This window comes from Chenopodium quinoa, unplaced genomic scaffold (assembly GCF_001683475.1).
Source record: "Chenopodium quinoa cultivar QQ74 unplaced genomic scaffold, ASM168347v1, whole genome shotgun sequence".
Taxonomy (NCBI): Eukaryota; Viridiplantae; Streptophyta; class Magnoliopsida; order Caryophyllales; family Amaranthaceae; genus Chenopodium; species Chenopodium quinoa.
In genome coordinates, this window is record NW_018743204.1 from 1,850,078 (window position 1) to 1,868,424 (window position 18,347).

At 33.5% G+C, this 18,347-nt stretch overlaps 1 long non-coding RNA gene across 1 annotated transcript; it reads right to left on the minus strand.

Annotated features, from left to right (window-relative positions):
• Window positions 1-8,761: 8,761 nt before the first annotated feature.
• Window positions 8,762-10,865, minus strand: LOC110733864. Its single transcript, XR_002513697.1, has 2 exons — window positions 9,917-10,865; window positions 8,762-9,820 (listed from the first exon to the last, which is right to left on the minus strand). It is a non-coding gene; the product is annotated as an uncharacterized LOC110733864 (long non-coding RNA).
• Window positions 10,866-18,347: the final 7,482 nt, after the last annotated feature.

Here is an 18,347-nt window from a genome sequence, read left to right on the forward strand (position 1 = left end):
AAAAAATTAAAAAATAAAAAATAAATAAAAAATGCCAAACAAACATTATTACTTTTTTGTTTTTTTTAAGGTTTCAATCATTACTTTTTCCAACTAACATTATCTAAACATTTAATAGTGGTAAGAAATTTTCTTTGAAAATAAAGTTTCCTTAACATTTTTTAATTGGAATATTATTGTTTTGAAGAATCTTATATTACTTCAAGGCCCTGTTGTTTTTTTTTTTTTTTTACAAGGAAGGCCCTATTCAATTCACCTGGTATGTACTGAAATTGAATTATTTTAACTAAATTGAAATTAGTTTTTATACTAAATTAAATTATATTTTGCTCAACTAAAATAAACTTATTTACCTGAAATTAAATGTTCAACTTAAATTAGTTGTACAATTTTTTATTTTTTTTAACCAATTAAAGCTTATTTACGTACGTTAAATTGAATTGAACTTATTTTTACTTTATACTATGATTGTTCAAGGTAATGATAACTAGGCTAACAATTTTTATTTCCCTTTAAGAACAAGGGCGAAATCTAATGATTTGATTTTCTTCGTTTCAATAGCTTCTGTCGCCTTCAACCGGGACACCATAGGAGTCATTATGGAAAACCCTATAGCCATGAAAGAAAGCACAACAAAGAGGCCAAACTCAAATGTGAGCATGCCAACAGCAACCTTGGATATCGAAACTGAACTAAAAATTCCTAACCATCAACTGCCAATAGAGATGGCTAAGTTACGCTATAGGAGGTAAGGTGTACAAAATTTTTCTTACTTGATCATACATCACATATTTTGGTCTGAATGTGGTAAGTTCTATTTATATTTAGGGTTATAATGTATGTTTAAATTACCTAATTTTTGTTCAAATGTTTAATTTGAATCACCTAAATTTTGTTCTATTTCTCTGTCTCTAGTTACCTAATTAAGAAAACTAACGCTATACATGTTAGGTTGAGATTATCAAAACCTAATTTTTATTCAAATGTAGTTTTAATCAATAACATAATACTAAAACAGACACCAGGAATGACACGTGTCACTTCCTGGTGCTGTATTTTCCCTCCAAAACTGTTTTCTCTTTTTTTTTCACTTTTTGTTGTAAATATACCTTATATATATTCATCAAATTATTTGATTGTGATTCACTTTCCTAATAAAAATATATATTTGTGATTCACATATGTTTCATATCTTTTATTATTATTATTATTATTATTATTATTATTATTATTATTATTATTATTATTATTATTATTTTATATGTATACTATTCAATCCATAACTTAATATTAAAACAGACACTAGGAAGAAATTGACTCTAGAAATAACACGTGTTATAAATTGGTACTGTTTATTCCTCTAAGTTTTTTTCCACGGTGACATCAACAACTTATTGTAAAATATACTAATAATACACCAAATCATTCACTTACTTAAACAAATTATATATTTATGAGTCACATATTTTCCATAAAATACTATTCTAATGTCTATTACTTTGTATATATATGGAGTATATATTATTTCCTAATCCTTATGCAGTATTTTATTCCTTCAATATATTTTTTTTTTGGATCATCAAATCTTCAATACATTATATATGCAGTAATTTTGTAACAAATATAAAAAAAAAAATTATGCGTTTTAGAAATAATTGATTCATACTTGATTATTACTATTATTAATACTATTATTCCCTAAGCCTTCTTGTTATTCATATATTCTCTATTTACAAATTTCAAAATGTTTTAATTTCTTATTAGGAAACGGCTTCCTAATAGCATAATTTTATTTTTTTTTTACAATATCAATCTTATTTGATTTTTTTTCTAACTTTTAGTTATTTATGTATATCAAAAGCATGGCAAATTAGATATGTTTTCCACTATCCTAAATTGTATCAAATACACTGTAATAATTATTTATGTTACAATCCCATAGTGTTTAATTAATATATAATTTTAAAATACTTAATTATGTAGTTAATAAAAAGAAAAACAATATCAATTTATCATTAAAATTTTAAACTTATTTGTCTAACTACTCTGTCATCATTATACTTCATGTTTTATTTTATTATATACATAAAAAAAAAAGTACTATGGTTATATATTTTGTCCACATGCATTATACAAAATATTTTATTTTTATTTTTTAAAAATTTTGTGTTGAATTTTAAACAATAGTGAAATTAATTACTGTGCATGGCACGGACCTAATCTAATATATTATAAATAAATGGACATAAATTCCTTTGGACACACCTTGCATCCGGGTGTAACTAAAATTCTTTTCACTGATTATATTGTGTTGGTTATTATAAGCAGATTGTAGTCACACTCTTATCAATATTATACATGAAAAAGGACTTTGTTAAATATTATGGTTTTGTGAATAAAATAGGGCTAAACTTCATGGGTGCTTATATACTTACCAACTAACAAAAGCCATGGGAGAGATGCTAATAACCAAACTAGAAGGAATATTATCGACAGTTATCATCCGTCCGACTTTGGTCGAAAGCAGTATCAAAGAGCCATTTCCTGGATGGATTGAGGGATACAGGTAAACATGATATGTTATTAGTTTATGGTTTATATATCTGTTTTTATAAAATAAAAAAAAAATCCGTTAATATGTAATTCGTACTAAATATTCACATTAATGATGATATAATTTTTTTTATTCTTTTTTAGCAAGAAGAAAAGGGATTAAATTAATAAAATATAACCAAACGACACTTACATATAATTCCTAAGAAATCAATAATTCTAGCGCATATACATAACACCTTAAAACTAAATATATCGCAAATTCGATCAACAATGACTTTAATAAAAAAACTTCATATGAAGCAATACAATCCGTGAGTTAGCTCTGATTCGGCTTGAAATCCACTGATGCGTGGTCGTTTGAGTGAAAATACTCATGTAGTCTTCAAGATTCTTACGGAGATTATGAAACCCTTGCTAATTCTTCAATTATCGCCATACAAACAGAGAAAGAAAATAAACACAAAAGAAAAATCATCATCTCAAAGATGAGATCTATTTATTAAAAGCAATTAAAGGATTTTGAGGCTTATCATCGGTAAAAATACCAGTGGAAGCCCCTTCAAAGATTCACAACTGAGACCAAGAGAAAAAAAGATGGTAGTGATGGAGAGAAAAGGAAGAAGAGAGAAGGAAAACTTTTAAAAAAAACTGAAAAAACCTAGCAATGGAGGCAAGGATAACCCTCCCAAGGGAAAAGCTTTAGAGGGAACAAAAAAAACCCTCCCAAGAAGAAAACCTAGAGGGAACCGCACGACATACTTCCTTCGTTTTTAAATAAGTGTTACAGTTTGACCAAATACGCATGCTGAGACACAACTTTGACTATTAATTTATCTAATTACAGTATATGTTAGTAAAAATTATAGGAAAATTGATATTATAAAAGTATACATTTAACGAATCCAACAATATATTATACAATAACATTTGTTTTTTATATATTAGTAAATTAATCAAGTCAAAACCATTATGTGAATAGTGAAAAAAGTCAAAATGTAACACTTATTAAAACACGGAGGGAGTAATTATTAACTCAAATTTCGCAGCTTACTACAACCAATATCATTATAAAATGCCCATCAACAATAAGAGTGTAGCCTAGCGTATTAAATAAAAATATTTGATCAAACATAGATCAATGTTGTTTAAATAAAGGGAAGGTTTTGCGTAAGACTGGACTCACCGTGAGTCCAATATGTCTGACAATAATATTCTAATATCTGATAATAATATTCTAATGTATGACATTAATATTTTAATATCTGACAATAATATTTTAATACATGACATAAATAATCTAATATCTGACATTAATAATCTAATATTCTAATATATGATAATAATATTCTAATATCGGACAATAATATTCTAATATATGACATTAATATTCTAATATCTGACGATAATAATAAAAAGAAATTAAAAAGGAATGAATTCAGCTCCCTAAATTCGTTTCTTTGACTGCTCTTAAATGGGGAACGATCCCCTGCTTCGCACATCACCACACATCAACATTCGATCATCAAGCTCATCAAGATCAACGGCTCAATATCATCAAATTCGTGGGTCACACCAACTGGGTCTTCGCGTGCGCACCAAATGGGTCTTCAATTTGAGCACAAGATTGAGGTTGCCGCTGGGTGATTGGTGGTGGAAATTATATCAATTGTTGGTCGGATTGCTGTTTGCGGGTGGCTAATTGGTGGAGCAGGGGAAGTTGATTGGTGGTGATTGAAGTTCCTGCTGTTGCGGGGCTGCTAGGTTGTTGCGGTGGTAATTGATTGTTGTAATTGGTGGCTAAAGGTGCGAGAGAGGGGTGAGTGTGGAGAAGGCGGGAGAGGAGGCGGAGATCGGTGGAGGATCTGGCCGCCATTGATGGGCGGGAGGAGAGAGAAAGGGGAAGAAGGAGAACTGGAAATGAAGATGGTGAAAGTCATTGACAAGAGACTTTTATTCTAGTGGACTCACTGTGAGTCTGTTTTACCAAAAAGTTTACCTTAAATAAAAGAGGGTCTATGTTAAATTGTTTTCATCTCAATAAAAAATTAGGTAGAAGATTTTATGATAAAAATCAACAACTAGAAGTTTTTTTTTTTTTTTTTGTATAACAACATATGATGAATGAGGCCTATTTCTTCTTAAAAAAGGGATCTAAAAATTTGGTTGATAATACTTCATTTTATATAGTCTTATTTATTTATTTATAAGGCAATATATATTTAGTTTTTCTGTTGAATAATTTGAAAAAGAAAATTAGGGTTATGGATCCGATGATCTTATCTTATGGAAGAGGACAACTTCAAGGAATTTTCGCTGAACCGGAATCGATCTTAGATCTTGTGAGTTTCTTAAACATTGTTACACTTCTTCATCACTATTTGTATGCTTCATATTCATATTATTGTCTGTTCTTGTAAAACCCTTAACCATCACTCAATTGAGTGTTTCTCATCTCGTTCAAAACTCTAAGTAACATGCCATTTATAGAGTCATAGTATATATATGTCCCTCCTCAAAAACATTATATTTATAGTGATTGTAAATTGATATGGGGGAATGATTCTTGCATCTCGTATACATAGAGCACATAGTCATAATAAACATGTCTACATGCCTTTAAAATACGACAATATGTAATGACCCGGCATGTATACATCGGGTCTTAGCACTCAAAATACTAAATATTTTCTCGGATTATTTTATTTTGATATAGGCTTAATTTGTATATATTAAAAGAGTTTAAGCTAATACAATAAGGACTACTAGGCCTATTAAAACCTTTACAAGAACAAAGCTTATGAGAACAAGATGATCATCCCTTGGTCTTATAAACACAACATTAAAAATCCTAAAGCTGGAAACTAGAAAAAATAATTTCACTTTTTTAATTTATAGTCAGTTTTCTTTGTAATCGATTTCAAAGTAAGATTAATATTTTATTCTTTATATGACATATTTCATGTGACGTTAAAAACAAAAAACCAAGAAACTAATGAAAACTACAGTGATACTGAACGAGCCTATTAAATTAAATGAAACTAATCTAATCTGTTTGTTCAGTTGTAACGTTTTTTATTTACTTATTTTTTTCATACTTAAAATGTGGAATCTTGTTTCTATCTCAATGTATGTATTTAAGATATTAACTTTTTTTTTTTTTTATAATTATAAGTAATGTAATGATTATTTATATGGTTTGCATATAATCACTTAATCATGACAAAAATCACATGTTGAACCTTATAATTTAATTAAGTTTGATTAACCAAATATTTTCACTTTTAAATCCTTATATGTATCGTACCCATTAATCCTAAGGGGATTACTTATCATTTTTCTTAAATGTATCACGCACTAATTTTGAAGTCATACAGTAATGAAAAATGCAAAACTCAAACTATTGCAGTACTAAAACATAAATATAGAGGAAGCAACTTCTAAAATACTTTTACACAAAATTGGAATATTAAAAAATGTTTCGCAGGGTCACTAAATCACTATTCCACAAATTAATTAAGAAAGGCATCAAAGCTCTACAAATTATAAACTCTTTATTGAGAAGTCTTGCTGATTAGAAAACAGCTAATTGAATTGTTTCTCACATAAACTCATTAGTTATACACCAGTTTAGATTTTTGTAATTCTAAACTTAAATCAATATACAACATACACAAAAGATATGTGAATCTAACAAATTCCAAGCACATACAACTTTGGAAAAAAAAAAAAAAAAACTCCTTTAACAAAGCTATGATCGTTGCATGTTGAGCATTTGTCCATTCCCTCTTTTGTACCGTATGTACTGTATTGCTTTCTTTAACGAGTGGATCTATCTCTCTATTGAAACTGTGAAGATATATTGTTTGGATTGGATTCTAAATCTTCAAATTATAAGCTTCGTTGCAAGCTCACTCGCATGGCGATTATCTATCAGGCAGCAATGTTCTGCAAATTACGGTAATATTTACTCCCTTTATTTGTTTCATGTTAGTTTTTTATAAATTTTTTTGATCATATATATACTTCTATTTTAGGAGAGGTCAAACTAGCTATTGTTTTAATACATCTTTCTTGTCACGATCAAGAATTCATAATATCTCACCCAAAGATGGATTTAGGCTTTGGCTTGAGTGTTATTTGGTAAAGCTAGGCCTCAACACGGAAAAATGCCCTATTTGTTAAAACATCAAGTCAACCAAAAACTTAAGTTAACCATTAAAGCTTTGAATATTTATTTTTATATTCTATCACTTTATTTTTCAAAATTTCACTTTTTCTTTCTACATTGATGTTGCAAATAAAATTAAACTTCTCTATATGTTCAACATGGATTTCAATTCTAATCATAGTTATTTATTTGCTCAGGTTCGATAACAAGAATGCTTAAAATTTTGTACGAAAAGATGTCTTGTGGAGAAAAGAAAATTTTCGACTTTGATGCGAAAAACATAGATTGGGAAGATTATTTCTACCGCATTCATTTCCGTGGCCTTAGAAAATACATTCTCAAAGAAAAGTTTATCCCCCCAAAACTTTAGATTACGCCGTATATATCTGATAAGTATTGATGATGGTTATTGCTTATTTTAGTTTTTGCCTACCACTACAAGAAAATTATCCTTTCATAGCAATTATTTTAACATTTGGTATCGATTGTAATGGCTACAAAAAAAATCTCAACGATTGTTTATTCGATATAACATCCGCCGTTACCATAGCCTTTAGTAGTGTTTTTCGCTTTCACTGGGGTTGTTCTTATTAATCGGTACGGAAAACTACATTCAATCGTGGCAATTATTGAAGCTATTATAATCGCTACAAATGTTGAACTAATTTTCTAAAAAAAAAAAAACCTCTACTTATGAGCTATATAAGATTCAAACATGCAACCTCAAGCTCTAATATTATATCAAATGTTTTTCCAATAATCTATGACATATTTATGTTCTCTTTGTCAATTTTTTTTTTTTTTTAAATCTAGTGTAAAAAAGGCTTTTCGTATCGATTTTTGGGTTTTAGTGGCGATTGTTAACGATACGCTTTTGCGTAAATTTACAAATGTGCAGAAAAAAGGTAAATATATATATTATAATATTTTTCGTATTGATTTCATATGGGTTTACTAAGTCGATTATAAAATGATACTGATTCCTCTACTATTTCACAAACATATGAGCATATTGTAGCGAATGTACAATTACTACGAAAAGACTATTTTCTTGTAGTATACGAGTTTTTACCTTTCACTTCAAAGGGTTTTTCTTATTTTAGGCCTTAGGAGTCTAATTTAATTATTGGTTACTAGAAGATAGCTTAACTTTAAAGATCATATTTGCAAAATATTATCTTTACAAGTTAGGGTTAGTTTCCTAGCTAGATTAGAATTTGTTCTACACGATTTTTACGCTAATTGTTTAGCTTATAAATACGTGGTTAAGAATTAATAAAAATCAGATTTGAAGTTTTGATTATTTGATAAAACGTGAGCCTAGCTTGTGTTTATGGTTTTTTAAACCTTGCCATTGTGCTAAACTTTGATTCTTGAACCGAGCCTTTAAGTGTGGCCTCTCAATCGGGCCTTGGGAGTTCTATCCTTGTTTCTTTCAGGTTCATTATGAATTCGTTTTTCCTAAAGAATATCGAATGCATGTAACCATAATCGTATAATATTAACATATCATAATCCAAGAAAGATTTTAAAATCGAGTCTTTTATTCAAGAGACTCGAACTAGTTGTGTAAATATGCATCAAATTGGTGTCACTGCTGGGAATGAACAATATAGCAAAATACTCAGGGTTGTTAATTTTGATGTATGTAATAATTCATATTAGTAGTATTGAAAATTATTCATATAATTTTGTAACGAGTGTATTAATATTCATGGTAATGCAATCAAATACCCAAACTTATTTTTCTTAGATTAAAGATTTTCATTAGTATTGATCCTCAATAGGTAATGGTTAATAATGAAAGTTTATGAAGAAAAAAAATACATTTGGGTAGAAATTATATACCATGGACACTAGCTTAGGGTGTTCCTATCAAGATTACATGAAAATTCATTATGTTTATCACCAGTGGCGGACCCAGGAATTTCCGACTGGTGAGTCACAATCGATAATCAAATATGTAAAATAAAATTTCACAATGACATGTAAGGAGACATTTACTTCCTAAACTTGAAAACAAACAACACGATTGGAGACCAAATTAACTACAACGGATGTAGCCTAAATACATATCAGTCCGCAACATGTTTTACAGGATGATCAATAATTTTGAAGCAATGCCTCAAGGTGTAAAAGCAATCCTTTTTTGGCACTTCAATATGATTCAAGCATATGATCAGGAATAAACACGAATAACAATTGATTCACAATACAAGTATACAATATTCCCAGCATGAAATAGACTCAAGAATTACAGAAATTGCCCAAATTAAAACCAAAATTACAGAGACTCACCCATATCCAGGCAAATTAACAATATACCAACTCTTGTTGATTAGAAAATGATTGATAAGCTGAGTCTTCCCTGCATATAAATTCAACAACCTAATCAAACACAAAGTTAACAAAACAAATGAAATCACAAGTATGAATCATATGCAAATAACCCCAACAGCGAATTACCCCTATTCATAATTGGTTGGACGGTTCATATTCAACTAAATCAAGCAATATTCAACTAAATCAAGCAATATTCCCCAGAAAAATTATTTACAAAGATCATCCAAATCAGTTATTGCGACACATACATGATAAATGCAGAATGAATGATAATAAATTCAATAATTAATATCAATTAAACACAGTCAAAAGACTCAAAACCAATCTTCAATTTCTACTTTTTTAGACGAAATTGTTTAGTTTAAGCAAACAAAATGATTATACAGATAGCAAGTACTTTATTTGAGCACAAATTCCACATAAATTAAGCTAATTAAACTTCAAAACAATCCTTATTCACACAAAAATCAGCTAATCCTGACTACCCATTAGTAGATAACAAAACCCCTTCAACTTTCCGAGCAAAAACTGGCACAAAACACAAATTTAAACAAAAATGACATAATTAAATCAAATACAGAAAACCTACATCAAAAATCCCTAAATCGTAAATTAAATTAGGCAATTAGCAAATGAAAAACACACATGAAGCCAAACACATTCAAAATTCTAGCTACTTTGCATATCTATATGCACAAATCGAACCTCACCATCGCTGCTCTCCACCACCACCAACAGTTACAAATCGAAACCCTAGAAATCGAAAAAAAATCAAAGATTTGAACTAGTAATTATGCAAAGAAACCTTAAATTTGAAATTTAAAGGGGAAAGTTTAAAGAAGCTCATACCATGAACACCAAAAAAAATCCTAGAAATCAAACCACACAGTCGTTATCTCTCACGACCACCATGACCATTAGTGAATGAGGAGGGAGAATGAAAGGGGAACGCGAAATGTGGTTGCAGCTGCGGCGAGGAGAAGGTGAAAGGGGAACGCGAAAATGAAGTTGCGACCTTCATCTTTGAGGAGAAGGTGAAAGGCAAACTCAAACCGCTTCCAATTCTATCCTTTTTTTTTCTTTTTTGCCGGGAATTTTTGTAAGGAATTAGAAGCGGATTTCAATAACCGCTTCCAATTTGTGGCTTCCCATCACCTTTTTTCTTCTAGTGCTTGAAGGTGCAGAAGATGAACCCGGGTTGAACTCGGCGGACTCTGAAGCCGAAGATGAAGAAGAAGCGAAGAGCAGTGAGCAGCACTGGAGGTCTGGCCGTCTGGTCCGCTGACCGCTGGTCGTCTGTAGGTCTCGTCTCACGGAGTCGGCTGCCGGCAGAAATGCGGGATTTGGGTGAAGATGAAGAAGCAAAGAGCAGCGGTAGCGGGGGCTAGGGCTTGAGGAAGTCGGGACTCGGCAAGTCAACAGGCTGAAGTTAGAATTTTTTATTTTTTATTTTTATTTTTTTTAAAAAAAAAAAAAAAAAAAAAAACTTAGAATTTTTTTTGGGCCCTGGTGAGTCATTTGCCTCACCAGGCACAAGGCCCAGTCCGCCACTGTTTATCACCATGTATTGTTATTCCTTCCTATTAACGAACTATAATATAATTGGGAGACTTTGATTTCGTTTGTTGCTCTTTTTTACTTAGTTTTTATTTCCTTTTTTTTTATTTGCAACACATCTTTTAGACACACAATCTAACAATATGATTAGTGAAGGTAAACGAGTGATTTTATCAAAATAATCTTAACATGAGGATTAGATTAAGGTTAGGTATCAATCAATCAAAGCCTTAATCTCATAAGTGGGGTTGGCTACATGAACCAAAAGTGATTATTCCGTGTAGTCATCGAAAAATATCTTCCTCCTCCATCCCTTACGATCCAATGCCTCTACCTCATGCAAATCCATATACTTCATATCCTTCCTAACTCCTTCCAACCAAGTCATTTCCGATCTCCCTCTCCCTTGTTTAACCCCTCCATGGTCCCACTCTTCCATCCTTCATACCGGTGCACCCTCGGGTCTCCGCCTTACATGCCCAAACCAACGCAGACGATTTTCATTTAGTTTATCTGCAATGCCTGCCACACCTACTTTCTTGTGAATAACCTCATTTCCGATTCTATCTCTTAGAGTGTTACTGCACATCCACCTTAACATGCGCATTTTCGTAACCTCCATCTTTTTAATGTGCTCCTTCTTAGAAGCCCAACATTCAGTACCATAGAGCAACACTGGTCTTATAATAGTCCTGTAAAATTTTCCCTTTAAGTGCAAGTTAATGCTTCGGTCACATAACACTCCTGTGGCCGCTCTATCATGTGTAAAAAGTCCAAGGGTATATGGTCAATTAATTGAAAACTACTACAAAATTAGTTGCAAAAATTTGCGACTATTAGTCTCTTTTCGTCGCAAAAAAATATTTTTTGCAATTGAATATTAAGGTAGTAGCAAATAATAGTCGTAAATTAATTAGCAATTTCATAGCAACTACTCAAAATCAGCTGCAAAATTTGTGATTACCAGTCTCATTCAGTTGTAAAACATTTTTTGGCGACTAAATATTAGGGTGTAGTCGCTAAAATGACTTTTTCTTATAGTCTACCAATTAGCTATTAGTTTAAAACTCTGAGTTTTTTTTGAAAGGAATGCTCTGCGAGCATGTTATTAATCAAGGCAAAATTACACAATGTCCAGCTCCGCCAAGGTTGTTATACCTTGCGGGAAATCATAGAAAAATACATGCTCAGAGCCTACTGACGGAACATGCCTAGACATAAGATGAGCTACAAAATTGCCCCTCATTTAATGTGATTGCAAGAAAAAAAAAAACTCAAAGTCTCTACTTAAGAACACAACATCCTCAAAAATAAGATCAACTGGACTTCTGCCAAACCTTGAAGAGCTGATGGGTCTCACAACATTGATGGCGTCACACTCCAATATTACTTTATGGCACCCCACACGTTTTGCTAGCAGAACCTCCAGCCTCGCAGCAAGAGATTCGGCCATTTGTACAGACATCTCACCCAACGTTCTTTGCACAGCCGCATCAACTATCTTGCCCCTATAATCCCTTATCACTGCTCCCAACCCAGCATTTCCTTCAGGCAAAATTGTTGCATATGCATGTTTTTATTTTTGTTTTTCTTTTTTTTCAATCAATATTCTTGATTTGAATATAAGGTGGACATTTAAAGAAAATATTGAACCAATATAAATGACAATTTCCTTCGCTTTACAATAATATGATTCACTTCCTCCGATTTAGAGGTGTCATCACTGATTTGGCCCGGAAAAAACCATTTATTTCGAATTGTAACCGACTTGATTTGACTTGAAATTTTCAGGACCCAAACCCATATGTAACCGACCAGATCTCCACCCAAATCTGAATTCAGCCTATCTAAACTTAGGTCAACAACAATTTAACCCAATCTGAACTCAACCCGACATTGATTTGATCTGAACTCAAATCGACACCAGTTTGACCTAACTTGAACTCAACCTGACCCAATTGACCCAAAAAATACATGATTCAATCTGATCTGTTTTTACATACCCAACCTAGTTTTAATCTGACATGATTTCAAATCAAACATAATTATAAACCAACGCATAATCGACCTTCATTTTTTTTTATTTAAAGATAATTACTTTCATGTAATTGTTTGTTTCATTAATTGTTAAGAGCTTTCTTTTCACTTAAACATGACCTGCATGAACATATGTGGCTATCATCTATATATTAATCTATCATTAGTATATTACTTATCTCCTCAGTCCTTACTTATATAGCTGTGATAAGTCATTGTTAAAGTAATAAGATAAAATTGATACGATATGAAAAGTGACACATGATTGACCCAAAGGTGACCCAATAATAATAAGATATGTTCTGGTTTAAAAATAAATGGCTTTATTTGAATATTGAATTTGGTCAATCCGACCCAAATTTAGCCAAAATTGAATTGAAATCGAATTAAAATTAATGACCTAAAACTGAATCAACCTTATCCTAGTTAAACAAATTGAACTTAATCAAAATAAAATCAACTAAATTAGAATCGACCCAAAGTCATTCGACCCGAAATCAATCCAGTCAAACCCATTTTGAACCTGATATGAATTATTTGAACCAATGTAAAGTTGACCCGACCTATACACGACCCTAACTCGACAGATCTTGACCCAACCCGAAATTGACCTGACCTAAAATGAGGCGGGTTAAAGGGATAACCTTGACTCGTACATATCCGACCCGAACACTCTCGACCCATCGTTGGTCAATCCAAACTCCATCCAATTGCTGATTTATTAATTTAAACATCTTTGATAGATAACAATGCACCAAAAATTTGGTAATGCCTAAATACTCAATACTCTTAAAATATATTTCAATATAGTTTATAACAAAAAATATTCATTAGAGCAAGTAATATTTTAGAAAGAGTTGCCTATGTAAAAATGGGAACAAAACAATACTAGTTCAAAACCCGCGCCATTCATGGTTTTCCAATAGTATTTCATTATTCGTTTATTAGAAAATATACACAAACAGAATCATTGCATGTAAATTAAAAAAAAGTACAATAAACATATACATGTGATATACCAGTAATGTGGGATGGAAGGAGTAGTAATATATTAGTACTTAAGTTAATGAAATCGGTGCAAGTAAGTCAGAGAGAGCAAATCCTAGAGAGAGAAAGCTTGAATCCGCCATTTTCTAGCCTTAAAACCTCAGTTAGGCCATGGCCAAGGGTAAGAAGAAAAAAGGAAGCAAGAATACTAGCTCTAAGACCAAGAATAAGCAAAAATCAAAACAGAAATCGAAACCCGTGGCGAGAAATTACACCAAACGGAAGGAACAGAGCATCACTTCTGCTGATGTTTCTGTGGAGAGCTGGCTGGGTGATTCGATGGTGGCGGAGGTTCTTGTGAAAGAAGTCACGGCAGAAGAGCGAGAACAACACCAGGAGCAGTTTAATCAGTGGCTTCAGGTAATCCACTCGAACTCAATTGATGATAATCGAGCTTCTAGTTTTGCTAGTTTTGAAAGTGGGTTTATCAATCCTACTCCATTGATGATTGCTGAGGGTTCCCTAAGCTCAGGAGCTGGGATATGCAATTTTTCCCTAAATTGTGTAAACCCAGATTCTCAAAGCTCTGTTTTGCAAACCCCTATTTTGCAAAACCCTGTTTTTTAATCTGCAACATCTAATTCTGCTAATATGAATTCTTGGAGGGATGATTTGTTTAGGAATATTGTGGACGAGGGATTGAATTTGAATGATAATGGAAGAACTAGAAATAATGCTGATAAGAGGAGTAGTAATGATAAAATTCAGATTACTGCTGAGGATGTTCAACCGGAGATTGATTTCTGGAAAACATCCCTTACTTTCTATGTTTTGAGCTCGAAACCTCCATTTAATGTTGTGCGTGGATTTATTCGAAGGATTTGGGGCAAATTTGGGGTGGACAAGGTTTCTATGAAACCTAATGGATTGTTTTTGGTTCGATTTAAGCCTATGGACGGAAAAGACAAGGCATTAGGTGTTGGGCCTGTTTTATTTGATAAGAAACCAATAATTGTTAAGCAATGGTTTCCTGGATTGAATTTGGATGTTGATGAAGTCTCAAAAGTTCCTATTTGGATCAGATTACCTCATCTGAAATATGAAGTTTTAGAGACAATCTGCTTTGATGAAGATTGCATCTCTTGTGGGTAAACCTATTAAAACTGATAGGGCTACTGCCCCTACAGAGAGACTTGACTATGCTAGGCTGATGATTTAGGTGCAATTCAATGGTGAATTCCTAGATACTATTGAGTTTTTAGATGAATCTGGGAGGGATGTGGTGTAGAAAGTTACTTATGAATGGAAGCCAATAGTGTGCAAGATATGTAGAGGCATAGGGCATGCTGAGCCTGATTGTCCTAATCATGCTGTGAAGGCAAGAAACTAGAAGAAAAAAGGTGTCAGGAAGGAATGGAGACCAGTTCAGAAGCCTCGGATAGGGCTTGATAATCAGGAGCAGGACAAGATGAGTAAGAGTACAGACCAGGATGTTGATAAAGGGAATGGTAATGTGGAGGTTAATGTAAGTAGGGAAATGCAAAGCCATGATCTAGTGATTGATGTTGTTGGTGTGGTGAGATCTTATAATAGATTTAGTATTTTGGAGGAGGGGGAGTACTCTCACCATGTTGATGGATAATTGGGGATTCTGGAATGTTAGGGAGTTGAATAAACCTAGCAGAATTTGTGTTGTTTTATGGTTCATGAGACATCATGATATAGGGTTATTTGGCCTCCTTGAAACTAAGGTAAAGGCTGGAAATTTTGAGAAAGTTTTTGCTAGACTTGGGGGTGACTGGTCAGTTGTTGCTAACTACTCAAAACATAGAGGGGGTAGAATTTGGGTGATTTGGCTTCCCCAAATTTTTGAGGTAGATCTGATTAGGGTGGAAGTGCAGTTAATACATATGGTTGTCAAACACAAGGCTTCTAGTTATATGTTTAATTGCACTTGGATTTATGGTTTGAATGATCCTGCTTTGAGAAGTGCCATGTGGGATCAGCTGAGAAGTATAGGTATGAGTATTAAGGGTCCTTGGATAGCAGGTAGGGACTTTAATAATGTTCATAATGTGAATGAGAGGATTGGTGCCCCTGTTTCTTTGCAGGAAGTAGACCCTTTCCGGTTGTGTTTAGCACAGTCTGGCTTGCTGGATTGGAAAGCTAGTGGGATGTTCAATACTTAGAACAATAAACAAAAAGGTGGGAAAAGGGTGTGCTCTAGAATTGATAGAGTGGTGGTTAATGATGCTTAGGTGGATGATCATCCTGAGCAGCAGGCCACTTTCTTCCCTAAGGGTTTGATGGATTATTGTCCTTGTGTGGTCAATCTTTTTGATAAGGGGCCCCTTTCCAGGAAGCCTTATAGGTTTTTTAACATGTGGACTGATGCTCCTGGTTTTACTACTGGTGTTAAGGATGCTTGGAGTATAGGATGCATTGGAACTAAAATGTACCAGGTGGTTCAAAAGCTCAAAGGGGTGAAGATTGGTCTTAAACAATTTAATCTAACTAAGTTTGCTTGCACTGAGATAGCTGATGTTGAAGCTGAAGTTAAGTTGAAGCTGGCTCAAGCTGCTTTACAGGAGGAGCCTGAGAACAGTGAGTTAATTGCTCAGGAAGTCAGGAGAAGGCTATTAAGGAGCTGTTTCCTAGAACACATAGTGCCAGATACAAATTCCTGATGCAGAAGACAAAAGCTCACTGTCTGAAGGAGGGGGATGTTAATTCAACTTTCATTCATGCTATCCTCAGGAAGAGAAGAATCCATAACAACATCTATGTAATCATTAATGATGATGGTGTGGTTCTTTCAGAACCTGACCATGTCTGCAAAGCTTTTTTGGACTACTATATAGGTCAAGGCTATGTAGAGGCTTCAGTGAGGAAGATGTCAAGAGAGCTGTGTGGAGCATTGATGATGATAAGGCTCCTGGGCCTGATGGCTTCTCTTGCAAGTTCTATAAAGTTTCTTGGGAAGTGGTGGGTGCTGATATAACCTCTGCAGTTCTTGACTTTTTTTAGAATGGAAAACTTTTGAAATAGATCAATGCCACTACTCTGACTCTTGTCCCTAAAGTGGATGATGCAAGCAAGGTCACTCAATACAAACCTATTGCTTGTTGTTGTTGTGTGCAAAATCATTTCAAAAATGATTTGTGAAAGATTGAAGGAGGTGCTTCCTTATAATTGATCCCTATCAAGGGGCATTTGTGGTTGGAAGGTCAATTTTGGACAATATTTTAGTCTGTCAAGATATGTTGAAGGGTTATAATGACAAGAGTAAAGCCCCTAGATGCACCATTAAGGTGGACCTTAGGAAAGCATATGATTCTGTGAGTTAGGACTTTATTAGAAGTATGCTGGTGGCTTTGAAATTTCTTGAGAAAGTCATAGAGTGGGTGATGCAATGTGTTATAACCCCTTCTTACTCTCTCATGATTAATGGAGGCCTCCATGGTTTTTTAAGGGCAGGAAAGGCATCAGACAAGGGGATCCTATGTCCCCCCCCCCCCTCCCGTTTGTAATTATGATGGAATATCTTACCAGGATGCTTAGAAAGATTGGGAAGAAGACAACTTTTAAGTTTCATCAAAGATGTTCTTAGCTTGCTTTAAATCACCTCATCTTTGCTGATGATTTAATGTTGTTCTCTCATGGTAACAGGAAGTCAGTTTGTCTTTTAGTCAAGGCTTTGAAGGCTTTTAAGGTGAGATCTGGTCTGCAAGCCAATACAGATAAGATTTCTATCTATATTTGGCAGTGTGAAATAGAATGTTAAGGAGGATATTCTGCAGAGCTCTGGGTTTGTGGCAGGTACAACTCCATTTAGGTACCTAGGAATCCCTTTAGATGTTAGAAGCTTGAAAGTGGTTGATTATGATGGGCTAGTTGATAAAATGTTGGCTAAGATTCATTGCTGGAGTACAAGACACTTGTCCTATGCAGCAAGGGTGACTTTGATTATTAACTCAATTTTGATGAGCCTGCATACTTACTGGGCACAATGCTTGTTGGTTCCTAAACAAGTTATGCTGAGAATTACTCAACTATGTAGAGCCTTCCTATGGGATGAAATTGTTGTCATCTCTAGATCCCCTCCTATTGCTTGGGATTGTGTTTGTAAACCCAAAGTTGCAGGTGGCCTGGGCGTCAGGGACTGTATTAAGTGGAATAGGGCTGCTTTGGGAAACTATGTTTGGAAAATAGCCTAGAAATCAGATTTCCTTTGCGTGAAGCGGGTGCACTCAGTCTACATCAAGGATCAAGATTAGTGGGAGTATGAACCTTCTAAGCATGCAGGGTGAGGCTGGAAGCTGATGTGCAAAGTCAAAAATGAGCTTAAAGTTGGGTTCATAAGTAATAACTCGCTGGAAAGGAAGTACAAAATTGCTGATGGGTACATTTGGTTATAAGGCATCATGGAAAAAGTGGACTGGAGTTCTTGGGTTTAGAACAGATACAATATTCCTATCATTCCTTTATCACTTGGCTAGTTGCTTTGGGAAGACTTAGGACTAGGGATAAACTGTTCAAATTTGGAGTCTGAAAGTGAGACTGTCTGCTTTGTGGTGAACAAAGTGAGACAATCTGTCATATTTTCTTTGATTGTAAGTACAACAAGAAATGCTTGACTAAGATTTGCTCCTAGTTAGGTTTTAGTGTGCAGCAGTTTTAAATTGACACAACTTGGAAA